The sequence below is a fragment of the Eriocheir sinensis genome, chromosome 10, assembly GCF_024679095.1.
Source record: "Eriocheir sinensis breed Jianghai 21 chromosome 10, ASM2467909v1, whole genome shotgun sequence".
NCBI lineage: Eukaryota > Metazoa > Arthropoda > Malacostraca > Decapoda > Varunidae > Eriocheir > Eriocheir sinensis.
In genome coordinates this window covers 16,030,755-16,044,972 of record NC_066518.1, presented here as the reverse complement: position 1 = coordinate 16,044,972, position 14,218 = coordinate 16,030,755, and positions in this window count along the sequence as shown.

Below are 14,218 nucleotides of genomic sequence, written 5' to 3'. Positions count from 1 at the left end.
TCCACCTGTTAACACCACCCCTCAACACCAGCATCTAATCTCCAGTGGTGTTGATCTCCTGACAGCATTATGGGCCCAGCATCCCCCCCCCCCCACCCCACCACCACCACCAAGGGTCTTCATCACCAGTTTCAACTCCACCTGCTTCGCCTCCACTTTCCATCACCATTAGCTCCAATGACCATGTAAGCGTTGAATTTATGCTGACTCACCAATAAGACTCAGCAATAAGTTCCGTGGGTTTCCTCTGATCTAACTGGGTCCTGCTTCCCGCCTCCATTGTCATCTGTTGTACGTTTATGTGACTGTCATACCTATTTTTGAAAAAGTTCACTGAAGGAGCACTCACAGCATGGTCTGGTAGCTTGTTCCAGTCATTAGTAACTCCATGAGTAAATAAGTTCTTGGTCTGCATTTTGTTGCATCTTTCCTTGAAAATCTGCTTTGGGTGCTCCCTAAGGTTTGTGGTTGATAATTATAATCAAAAGAAATTGTTTATATTTATGTTCTCTAATCCTCGAATAATTTTGTACACTTGGATCATGTCTCCTCTCCTTCTGCCCACCGGCTTTGGCAAGTTTAGTCTCCTAAGTCGTCCTTCATAGCTGAGGTGGTTGATGGATGGTACTAGTTTGTTGCTCTTCCCTGCACTTTTTTCAATTTTGTTATCATTTTCTTTCACAGCACAGAGAGCAACTCAAGGGCAACAAAAAGAAAATGTAGAAAAAAAGCCCGCTAACTGTTGCTCCCACAAAGCAAAAAGTATAGGGCGGCCAAAAGAGAGGTCAGTTTCGGATGGAGAGGTGTCTTGATACACTCTTCTTGAAAGAGGTCAAGTCATAGGCAGGAGGATATACAGACAAAGGAAGGCTGTTCCAGAGTTTACCAGTGAAGGGGATGAAAGAATGGAGATGATGGTTAACTCTTGCTTAAGGGATTTGGACAGTATAGGGATGAGCTTCTGTAGAAAATCGTGTGCAGCTGGGCCGCGGAAGGAGAAGGCATGCAGTTAACAAGTTCAGAAGAGCAGTCAGCATGAAAATATTGATAGAAGATAGAAAGAGGTGCAACATGCCTTTGGAATTTAAGAGGTAGGAGACTGTTGTCCAAGAGTAGAGCCCCCCCCACACGTGAGATGCATACTCCATACGAGGGCGGACAAAGCCCTTATCCATGGAAATCATTTATGCGGGGAAGAACTGGCGGAGACGATACAGACCGCCCAACCTCGAGGAACCTGATTTAGTAAGAGAGATGTAAAGTTTTCTGTTGAGATTTTGAGCTAAGGATAGGCCGAGGATGTTTAGTGCTGAAGAAGGTGACAACTGAGTGTTGTTGAAGAATAGGGAATAGGTGTTTGGAAGATTGTGTCGAGTTGATAGGTGGAGAAATTGGGGTTTTGAAGCAATGAAGGAAACAAGGTTCTTTTACCCCAATCGGAAATGATAGCAAGGTCTGACGTTAAGCGTTCTGCAGCCTCCAGTCTGGGGTCTCGCAATTCCTGTTGAGAGGGTCTTCTGTTGAAAGAAGTTGAATAATGCAAAGTGGAGTCGTCGGCATATGAGTGGATAGGACAGTTTGTTATGGAAAGAAGATCATTGATGAATAACCGGAAGAGAGTGGGTGATAGGACAGAGCCCTGTGGAACACCATTGTTGATAGGTTTAGGGGAAGGACAGTGACCGTCTACCACAGCAGAGCTAGAACGGCCGGAAACTAAACTGGAGATGAAGGAACAGAGAGAAGGATAGAATCCGTATAAGGGCAGTTTAGAAAGAGCAGAGTTGTGCCAGACTCTATCGAAAGCTTTCGATATGTCTAGCGCAACTTAGAAAGTTTCACCGAAAGGGCTAAGAGAGGATGACCAAGAGTCAGTTAAGAGAGCAAGAAGATCGCCAGTAGAACGCCCCTTGCGGAACCCATACTGGCGATCAGATAGAAGATCAGAAGTGGATAGGTGCTTTTGAAACTTCCGGTTATGGATTGATTCAAAAGCTTTAAATAGACAGGAAAGTAAAGCTATAGGGCGGTAGTTTGAGGGATTAAAACGGTCACCCTTCTTAGGCACAGGTTGTATGAAGGCGTACTTCCAGCAGGAAGGAAAGGTAGATGTTGATAGACAGAGGCGAAAGAGTTTGACCAGACAGGGTGTCAGCACGGAAGCACAGTTCTTAAGGACAATAGGAGGCACTCCATCAGGCCCATAAGCCTTCTGAGAGTTAAGGCCAGAGAGGTCATAGAGAACATCATTCTTAAGAATCTTAATAACAGGCATAGTGGAGTCAGGGGGGGGATGAGTAGGAGGAATATGCCCAGAATCGTTCAAAGTGGAGTTTTTACAGAATGTTTAGGAGACCAGACCTGGACTACGTACTCCAGGTGAGGGCGTATGTAGGTTTTATAGATGGCATGTGCCGGGGAGTGCGTTATCTCACTCGCCCTTCAACGCCAAACCCAGGGGTTCCTCCGGGCTACTCTCTTTGCCCCCTTCCCATTGTTTTATATTTAAAGGGTGAAAATACACTCTCTTTAAATATAATTTAAGGGCCATCTTCCCATCTCCCATTACTCTCCCTTTCTTTTCTTTTCCCCTATACTTAATTCCCTTGCCCAAAATTTAACACTTTCTTCCTCTTCCCCTTTCTTTTCCCTTGTAATGTTTTCACTTATTCCTTTGCTCTGCTTTCTTTCTTTCTCAGTTGCACTAAAAAGGAGTGAGTGGTGTTCATTGAGCAGATTCCCTTGATGATCTTTAAGGCTTTCACTGGTTCTCTGGATATCTGTGCTGTCTGTTCTCTGCCCCAGACTTGACCGGCTGTTTGTCCTGCTGGAGAATGGTGGCTCTGTTCCTGCAGCACAGCAGCTGGGCCAAGTGGTGCGTCTACTCTACACCCGCAAGATTTGTCATCGCTGCTCGTGACCTTTTGGTACTCATGTGAGGATAGTGCCTGGCCTGGCAGTCGAGTCCGTCGTCAGCAATATGCCACCCTGGGATCCCACACCCACGCCCTCCACAGGTACACTAAGAGATCATAACTAGTAATAGGAAAGAAATACGTAATAAATAAAAAAAAGTGTTGAATGAGTGTGGTAGGGTGACTAAAAGTGACAAGCGTAGCAACAAAAACTAATATAGGAGAGAGGTAAGATAGAGTAGGCAATAGAGAAATTGATACTACATAATTGGAAAGGCTCCTGGCATTGATAACATATAAATGCTGAAGTCTGGGGATGTAGTAGTGGATATGTAATGAAGCATGTGAGCCTGGTGAGGTGCCAAGGTCATTGTGTCACAGCGCAAATTAAAAGGAAGAAGGGATGATTGTAACAATTATATAAGTGAATACCTCACTCATCATGGCATGAAAGGTATATAGATGGGTTTTACATGAAAATATGATGAAAATAACCAATGAAAGTATAGGTGATGAACAAGGGGGGTTGAAAACATGTTTTTTGCCCTGAAAATGTCAATGAAAAAGTACCTAGAGAAGGATAGGAGGTTGTTTCTTTAAAGATTCAACCCTTAATAGGGGACAGGGCCTTAGGCCTAAAGGCGGCCCTGTAAGAGGGAACGATCACTTAACAACTCGTAACGGGGGTGGGGGAAGCCTCCGCCGCCGCCACAGACGCGGGTAACAACCGCCGAGCAACGACGGAGGCACGGGCCCCCCGGGCAGGCGCCCAGTAGCAGCCTGTAGCAGTACACGGGCGAGCAACCGACCAGTCGACTTGACTGCAGCGGGGGAGCCCAAAGCGAGGATGACCAAGCGGGTCAACCTCGCCGCCGCAGAAGGGCCACCCGGCTGCTCGCCCGCGGAGGGCTGGCGTGCCACTTGGAGGTTGTTTGCTGTTTTCTTGGACCTTAAGGAACCCTGTGACAGGATTGACAGGATAGGTTTTTTGGATATCCTATAATAAGCTTGCTCTAATTGGGAAGGTACTTGCTGGTAATGACAAGTCCAGCTCGTGATCAGGCCGTGATCAGGAGAGCCAGGAGAACCAGGTAGAAATGTCTTACAATAACTTAGTTAGAGTAATAGTAGAGGGGCAAGGACAGCATATACCACAGCGAACACTTGGAAAAGAAAACAATGATCCTAAGTGGATGACTCGTGGACTAAAACACGAGATTGGGTTAAAGAAGGGAATTTATCAGAAAATAAAGAATGGTGAAACACATCTCAGGGGCCGGTACGTCGAACTATCTAGATTAGTTAAGAAAAACACCAGGATAGCAAAAAGGAACTATGAGATCAAAGTAGCAAATGAGGCGAAAAGTAATCCTAAGGGCTTCTTTCAGATGTATAGAACAAAAACACGGGAGAAAATTGGACCGCTGAAAACAAACACAGGGGAGCTAGTAGAAAATTACGAAAATATGAGCACATTGTTGAACGACTACTTCCTTTCAGTATTCACACAGGAGGATTGAACGACTATACCGGAAAGAGTTCAGGTGTACGAGGGCGGGGATGGCGACAAATTGAGGGATATAATCATTACCAGGCAAGTAGTTCAGGATGAGATAGATAAGCTTAAGAAGAACAAGTCGCCAGGTCCTGACGGGATATTTCCGAGGGTATTAAAGGAATTAGGTGATGTACTCAGTGACCCACTAACCGACATCTTTAAGATGTCGGTAAATACTGGCTATGTGCCGACCCTATGGAAAGTAGCTAATGTGACGCCGATTTTTAAAAAGGGGGACAGGTCAGTTGCTTCAAACTATCGCCCAATTAGCTTAACATCGGTTATAGGCAAGATGCTGGAGTCCCTAATAGCCAGGAACATTCGGGAGCATTTAGAGAAACATAGCTTAATTCACGACTCGCAGCATGGCTTCACAAAAGGTAGGTCATGCCTCACCAATCTCTTGTCCTTCTACAATAAAGTATTTGAGGCGGTTGACAGAGATGAAAATTATGATGTAATATATCTTGATTTTAGTAAAGCGTTTGACAAAGTTCCTCACCAACGACTGTTACTTAAATTACAGGCTCACGGAGTAGAGGGTAAAGTTTTGAACTGGGTAACGGCGTGGCTTAGCAATGGGAAGCAAAGAGTGCAAATTAATGGTAAAAGGTCTGACTGGGGATGTGTTACGAGTGGGGTCCCACAAGGTTCGGTATTAGGTCCACTTTTGTTTATTATTTATATCAATGACTTAGATACAGGAGTTAGTAGTGATGTTAGTAAATTTGCAGATGATACCAAGATCGGTAGAGTAATTGAGTCGGATCGGGACGCTAGTATTCTCCAAGGTGAACTCAACAGATTGTATGACTGGGCGGATAAATGGCAGATGGAGTTCAATGTAGGGAAGTGCAGTATTCTGAGTGTAGATAGGAACAACCCCTCACATAACTATTGCTTCAATGACACTCTCATAAGCAGGTCTGGGTGCGAGAGGGATTTAGGGGTCTTAGTGAGCTCTGATCTCCGTCCAAGGGCACAATGCATTCAAGCTAGAAATCGAGCTAATAGGGTACTGGGATTTATTTCAAGGAGCGTAAGCAACAGAAGCCCCGAAGTCTTCCTCAAACTATATTTAGCATTAGTTAGACCTCATCTTGACTATGCGGTTCAGTTCTGGTCACCTTACTATAGAATGGATATCAGAATGTTAGAATCGGTGCAGAGGAGGATGACTAAGATGATTCAGGGGTTGAGAAACTTGCCATACGAGGAAAGACTCAAACAGTTAAACTTGCATTCTCTAGAAAGGCGAAGGGTGCGTGGAGACATGATCGAGGTTTATAAATGAATGAAGGGCTTTAATAAGGGAGACATTCAAAAGGTTTTGTTGGTAAGAGAACCGGGTAGGACACGAAGTAATGGGTTTAAACTGGATAAATTCAGATTCAACAGGGACATAGGCAAAAATTGGTTTACTAACAGGGTGGTGGATGAGTGGAATAGGCTTAGCAGTCATGTGGTGAGTGCCAATACAATTGTCACATTCAAAAATAGATTAGATAAATTCATGGACAGCGATATTAGGTGGGGTTAGATACACGGGAGCTTAGGGTCAAAGGAGCTGCCTCGCACAGGCCTACCGGCCTCTTGTAGACTCCTGCGTTCTTATGTTCTTATGTAAATTGCACACACACACACACACACACACGGCCCGGTAGCTCAGTCGATAGAGCGTCTGCCTCACAACCAGAAGGACCGGGGTTCGATTCCCCGGCCGGGTGAAGATAAGTTGGGTTTTTCTTCTTTCACGTGTAGCCCCTGTTCACCTAGCAGTGGGTAGGTACGCGACGTCAGGCAAGGAGTTGTGACCTCGTTGTCGCGGTGTGTTGTGTGTGAGTGGTCTCAGTCCTACCCAAAGATCGGTACTATAAGCTATGCTTCTCCGTAGGGGAACGGCTGGCTGTCTCGAGAGAGACCCGCAGCAGACCAAGAGGTGACTTACACACACACACACACACACATGTTGAATAGCAAAGATACAATCAACAAAGCACCATTAGTTGCATACCTGTCTCTGGATATTACGTATATATATATATATATATATATATATATATATATATATATATATATATATATATATATATATATATATATATATATATATATATATATATATGTATATATATATATATATATATATATATATATATTTTGATATGTTCATATTTTTTGTTATATAGTTAACCCCTCCGCTGTGATTGCCACGGATTTCACCTTCACTGGTAGCCTCTTAACATAATATACTCCCAGGTCTTTCTCTGCCTCTGTGGTGGATAGTGGAGTGTTTCCCATGTGGTATTGGTGTGCCGGATATCCCCTCCCAAGGTGCAGGACTTTACATTTTTCTTCATTGAATTGTAGCAGCCACTTTTTTATCCATTCCTGTAGTTTAGTGAGGTCTTCTTGTAGGAAATCCGCAGGCAAGCGGTTAAAGGTGTTGACGCAAGGGCTGTGGGTGACACTCGGGTAGTTTATTCCACTTGTTTTTTACGTTTGCGTCCAAGAATTTTCCTCTCTTATGAGTTCTTACCCTGGGTTCGTGGAGCCTGAGACAGTGAACCTTTGTAGTGATATAAAAAGGTGTCTATGTGCTTCCTCCAACACAGCTGGCAAGTGTTTCATAGTGGTAGCATAATTCTTGGCTCATGGTGTTCCCCGGGGCTAATTTCTTATCTTCTTTTAGAATCTAGAGTCTGGGTTAGGCTAGGTTAGGTCAGGGTAGGGTAGGCTAGGTTAGCTCAATTTTTATCCTCTTTTAGTAAGAACATAAGAGCGTAAGGAGTCTGCAAGAGGTCGTGAAGAGTCCAGGTTGAAGGTAGTCTTCAGGGCAGCAAGTCTCATCTAAAATATTTTCTAGGTAATTGTCAGTAAAAATATATGCTATATATACTTAACAACAGCAGACTTGAGCTCTAGGTAATATGTAGCCTACACACACACACACACACACACACACACACACACACACACACACTCTTCCGTGGCGCAACTGGTTAGAACGCTGCGCTGCCAGGCTACACGGTATGACAGGGCGGCGGTTCGAGCCCGCTCAGGCCAGATTCTTTCCGTTGACTAGGAGTGGTTACTGTCCCCCTTTCAGCAAGGGGGATGGGTTGTGTGGTGTGTGAGGTTCTGGCAGTATCCATAGATCGACGATAAAGAGCACTTGCTCATGTCGGGAGGGTAATGCTGGCGATTACGTGTCCAACACGTGATCAGGTCGTGGTGGTGGTGAATTACACACACACACACACATACACACACTGTGTGCGAGTGTGTGTGTGCAGACGAAAACGGCCATCAGTCACAGGTGCACCAGAACTTTTCAGTCTTTAGTCTCTCGCGCTGATTCCACTTTCTCCTCACAGTGGACTCGGCAAGGCTCATTACTCTCCAAATGGCTGTACAGCCTTTGCCTTCCTCTTTTCTTCACTCCTGCCCGGAATCGTGCCAAATCTATTTTTCGACTTACCAAAAACTCCTTCATTAATAGAAAATGCCAAAACCTTGCTTTTTCTAATTCTTCCCGGGACTTCTAGCATCTAGCCAAAAACATCTCCAACTTCACTTCTTCATCTTTCCCTCCTCTCCTTAACCCTGACGCCAGCACCGCCGTCTCATCAGCCTCTAAGGCTGAACTCTTCTCTCGAACTTCTCTAAAAACTCCACCCTGAACGATTCTGGGCATATTCCTCCTACTCATCCCCCCTCTGACTCCTTCATGCCTGTTATTAAGATTCTTAAAAATGATGTTTTCTATGCCCTCTCTAGCCTCAATCCTCAGAAGGCTTATGGACCTGATGGAGTGCCTGCTATTGTCCTTAAAAACTGTGCTTCCGTGCTGACACCCTGCATGGTCAAACTCTTTCATCTCTGCCTGTCAACATCTACCTTTCCTTCCTGCTGGAAGTACGCCTTCGTACAGCCTGTGCCTAAGAAGGGTGACCGTTCCAATCCCTCAAACTACCGTCCTATAGCTGTACTTTCTTGTCTATCTAAAGCTTTTGAATCAGTTCTTAACCGTAAGATTCAAAAGCACCTTTCCACTTCTTATCTTCTATCTGATCGCCAGTATTGGTTCCGCAAAGGGCGTTCTACTGGTAATCTTACCTTCCTAACCGACTCTTGGTCGTCCTCTCTTAGCCGTTTCGGTGAAACCTTTGCTATTACGCTGGACATATCAAAAGCCTTTGATAGGGTCTGGCACAAATCTTTGCTTTCCAAACTACCTTCCTACGGTTTCCATCCTTCTCTCTGTACCTTTATCTCCAGTTTCCTTTCTGACCGTTTTATTTCAGCTGTGGTAGACGGTCACTGTTCTTCCCCTAAACCTATTAACAGTGGTGTCCCGCAGGGCTCTGTCCTATCTCCCACTTTCTTTCTGTTGTTCATCAATGATCTTTCCAAAACGAACTGTCCTATCCATTCTTACGCCGATGACTCCACTCTGCATTACTCAACTTTTTTTTAATAGAAGACTCACCCAACAGGAACTAAACGATTCCAGGCTGGAGGCTGCAGAACGCTTAGCCTCAGACCTTACTATTATTTCCGATTGTGGCAAGAACCTGGTGTCCTTCAGCGCCTCAAAAACAGTTTCTCCACCTATCCACTCGACACAATCTTCCAAACACCTATCCCCTATTCTTCGATAACACTCAGCAATCACCTTCTTCAACACTAAACATCCTCGGTCTATCCTTAACTCAAAATTTCAACTGGAAACTTCATATCTCTTCTCTTACTAAATCAGCTTCCTCGAGGCTGGGCGTTCTGTACCGTCTCCGCCAGTTCTTCTCCCCCGCACAGATGCTTTCCATTTATAGGGGCCTTTTCCGCCCTCATATGGAGTACGCATCTCACGTGTGGGGGGGCTCCACTCACACAGCTCTCCTGGACAGAGTGGAGTCTAAGGCTCTTCGTCTCATCAGCTCTCCTCCTCTTACTGATAGTCTTCTAAAATTCCGCCGCCAGGTTGCCTCTCTTTCTTTCTATCGATATTTTCATGCTGACTGCTCTTCTGAACTTGCTAACTGCATCCCTCCCCCCCTCCCGCGGCCTCACTGCACACGACTTTCTACTCATGCTCATCCCTATACTATCCAAACCCCTTATGCAAGAGTTAACCAACACCTCTATTCTTTCATCCCCTTCACTGGTAAACTCTGGAACAGCCTTCCTTCATCTGTATTTCCTCCTGCCTATGACTTGACCTCTTTCAAGAAGAGTGTATCAAGGCACCTCTCCACCCTAAACTGACCTCTGTTTTGGCCACTTATTACTTTTATCTTTTATGGGAGCGGCGAGTAGCGGGCCTCTTTTTGTATTCTTTTTGTTGCCCTTGAGCCATGACCTCAGATGTGAAAAAAAAAAAAATTACCGCCATCTTGGTAGCGTAAGTTGATGGCATGAAAAAGAGTTAATTGGTGGCAAAGGCTACGTGGGTGGCAGGTAACAGAACGTAGTCAGGGGGTGTAGCAGGGCAGTGTTTCCAAGCTTGACAGGCAGCGTTCTCATCACACACTACGGATGCCCGCGAATATTTGTGCATATCTGCCATATTGTGATATCATGATGGGGGCGTAGTACGGGGAGGGTGTCGCGTAATCAGGTACACAACGGATTTAGGCCATATATTTATATATATATATATATATATATATATATATATATATATATATATATATATATATATATATATATATATATATATATATAAAGAAACATGATTTTTACCTACCCGGTAAGATGTGTAGTGGGTGTTTCTGCATTATATATTATACACAGTGGCGTAGTAAAGGGGGGGGCGGTCCGCCCCGGGTGACAGCTTGAAGGGGGTGCCATGATACAGGCTCAAGTCTAATGGCTAAATTCAGTGACTTAGCTAAGGGAAAGGGTGTTGGGGTCATATAAGAAGACGCCCCCCCTGGCCCCCAACAAAGGCAGTGTGTGTGTGTGTGTGTGTGTGTGTGTGTGTGTGTGTGTGTAGCAGTAGTAGTAACAGCAGCAGCAGTAGTAGCAGCAGCAGTAGTAGTAATAGTAGTAGTAGTAGTAGTAGTAGTAGTAGTATAGTAACAGAAGGAGGAGGAGGAGGAGGAAGAAGAGGAAGGGGAGACGTCACATACACACACACACACACACACACACACGTGCCATAAAACGGTGTCTCGCCATCGGAAGCTGAGGATCAAGATCTTGCTGAGGAAGGGAAGAGAGGTGACACGCTTCCAGATATTATGTGTGTGTGTGTATGTGTGTGTGTGTGAAGGACAAACAAGGCGAGGTCAGAGTTGCTGGTAGTGGAACGCGCACGGCACTATAGGCTATTCAATACCGCATAACGCCCACACACACTCATTCAAATACTATACTATTTCCATTTTGTATAAATACCCCGACACTGGACAACGTTGTATTCCAACGTTGTCCAGTGTCGCGGTATTTATACAAAATCTTTGTTATTATCCTAAAAACGAAACAATCTCAACACCATGACCTTATTAGATTATCCAATCATTTAATTGAATTCATTTAAAGGTGTTAAGTAGCTGACATATGAGAGGAAGCGAGAAGTCTTGAGAGTGTGTGGCAGATATGTGCATGGGGCGGGGCTGACCCGCATAGGCCTACACCCCACCGGCCAGTTTCAAATGGAAATACTATAGTACCTTCAGGATAAATCTAGTGATAGATAGAAAGGTTTTAAGAAATGTGAGAAATACAGAGCGGTTTGGTGCAAGATGCTCCGGGCTCGAAGAGAAATTGAACCAGAGCTTTGGCCCGAAGAACCGCCGGTGACCGAGAGAAACTGCCAGGGTTGAGTAAGCCGGAGGGGGGTGGGGGGGTGGAGGCCGACGATAGGGGAGTTACGCCGGGGGGAAGGATGCGGATGGGGAGGCCGACAATAGGGGAGTTACGCCGGGGGGGGAAGGATGGGGAGAGGGAAGGATGAGGATGGGAAGGCCGACGATAGGGGAGTTACGTCGGGGGGAAAGGATGGGGAGAGGGAAGGATGAGGAAGGGGAGGCCGACGATAGGGGAGCTACGCCGGGGGGAAGGATGGGGTGGAGGAAGGATGGGGAGGGGGAGGGGTGGCCTCCTCAACAGGAACGAGCTCAGTAGGGCATATCGTGGTCATTATTGGAGATTGTCCTCGTCAGTGTCATAGATTCCGTCAACTGGAACGAGCTGGATACTGTAATTCAAGTCATCTGTATCCCTGGCCTCCTCGACGGGAACGAGTGAAGTTTGAAGACTGGGCTCGTCATCTGCAGGACCGACTTCTTCGGAGACGACGAGAGCAGATTCATGGGCATTTCCTCCATTTTCAACGTTGGAGATGGCCAGCTCTTTAACAAGGTTGTTATTTTCTTCCATGAAGATGTCCAGCGCTCTGACAAAGTCGTCATTTTCTTCCTTGAAGATGTTCAGCGCTTTAACAAGGTCGTTGATTTCATTCATATATATATATATATATATATATATATATATATATATATATATATATATATATATATATATATATATATATATATACACCTGGGGAGGGGGGTGCAAAATTATGCTCCGCCCCGGGTATCAAATACTCTAGGAACGCCTCTGATTACACAGTGTTATTGCAGGTCTTACAGGGAGCCCACAGCCTGTATCTTTGGGCTGAAATATTTATGTAGTGCAAGAAATCTGATATCTTCCATATCTTGCAGAATTCACCACCTTCACCAGCAATACCACCACCACCACCAGCACCTCCATCGTCACAGTCACCTCCAGAAAGGAACACTGCCTCAATTGGCTTGGTCTCCCTGTTTACAGTAATGTTTTGTTAGGTTAGGTGCGGTTAAGTTTAAGGTATGTTCAAACACATGATAGCCAGTACTTTATGGCTGAGTCCTTTGATAGAGAAAGTATCGACAACCTAAGATTGGGACTCCATTATTGGCCCCGTTATTCGCCGCGCTTTTCAAACACTCGCACACGCTCTCTTGAATTTTTGTTCCACAGTCATACGGTCGTCCACTGAAACTGAGCACACTTGTGTCAGACCTACACACCTTCCCCTAACAGCCAGCAGCCACTGAGCTCAGGGAGATTAAATAAGAGGCACTTTGTGTCTACACCAGTAAGTGTTGACAACCCACTATTACATCCTAGCTCATACTTAACCATAATTTGGTCACCAGCTGTTAGAATGTGTTGTAAGAAGGTGACAGGAGATTATTATTGGCCTTACGATCAGCCACTGTCTCTGTACAGGCACTCTGCAGTAATCTACGTAGCCTGTGATATAGGCGCGTGTCAAGGTGGGTTGCTGACGACCTTGAGAGGCGGCGCGCGGTGGCTCTCAGAGGGTACTGAGAGACTTCCAATAAGTCTGGGTGCTTCTCTTTGAGTGCCGCTGCTGTGATGAATGGATTTAATAATATTTATCATTGTCAAACATTATAAGCAGCAGTTGGGGAAGTCTGTCTCTTACCTACAAATCCCTTCCTCTAGTGACACTTGCATGCCTGCAGGGAGGGACGCTGCCTCCTGAACGTCATAAACTTCGCCTTGATATACGTGTCATAGGGCACGTGGCTGACACACTACCCAAACTCCAGCAACGCAAAGGCACTCTGCTTCCTTTCCGTTACCTGCTTGCATATCCATTGTAAATCTGTTATAACAGCTAGAGCCCTTTGCGAGAGATCACATCCAATATTTTTGGCCATATGGGCGACAGCTTCCCTCATCAGCTTGGATGTCTGGACCTAAGGTGAATGATATCTTCAGTCCTTGTAGCTAAATCTCTCTCACAATGATTTCCATAGACAGTACAAAGGGATTGCGGTTATGACACCAAGGCACACACTGAATATGTGGCATAAGCCTGACCAACGAGGTGGCTTCCTCCCAAGACGAAAAACTATTAGCACAACTCTGTCTTCGCAGCGGGCTTGCAGGAAATTAATAAACTTTGTATCCCCGCTGTGGCCAGTTGCTATAGCCGAAGGCCAGGCAACAAGGCATTGCTACATCAAAAAGCAGCAGCATCCGCATCCAAAATAGGTAAATTTGTTTTTTTATAACTCGGTTCAAAGTCGGCAAGGTGCTCGACGGGCCAATAAGGCGCCCAGCAGCCTTATGCCCAGGGCCGCCTATGTCGGTACTCTCTCTGTCAAGGGACTCTACCTTATGGTATATATCAACAAAAAATGACCTCACCTAAATGTATAGAAAGTTAAGTTTAGGGTATCTTCAAACTCCCTCCCCTTGACCATTCCCTTGAGGTCAATTCCAGGTCTATTTTCTTAGCAAGAGAGCTTGTAATAGGGCCATGGATAAGTGCTTGCTTGTGATTGTAACGGTAAAATCATTAATGTTATGTATTTATTTATTCAGATATTTCAGCATTATTTGTGTGTGTGTGTGTGTGTGTGTGTGTGTGTTTCACCAGCAGGTACCCTCCCGACGAGAGCAAGTGCTCATTATCGTCGATCTCTGGGTACTGCCAGGACCTCACACACCACACACCCCATCCCCCTTGCTCAAAGGGGGACAGTAACCACTTCTTATCAACCGAAAGAATCCGGCCTGAGCGGGGCTCGAACCACCGCCTCTTTGGCCGTTAAGCCACGCAGTGCAGCGTTCTACCGATTGAGCCACGGGAACGGTGTGTGTGTGTGTGTGTGTGTGTGTGTGTGTGTGTCATGGCACTTCTAACCTCTTCTTAGTCCTCCAACTCCTCCTCCTT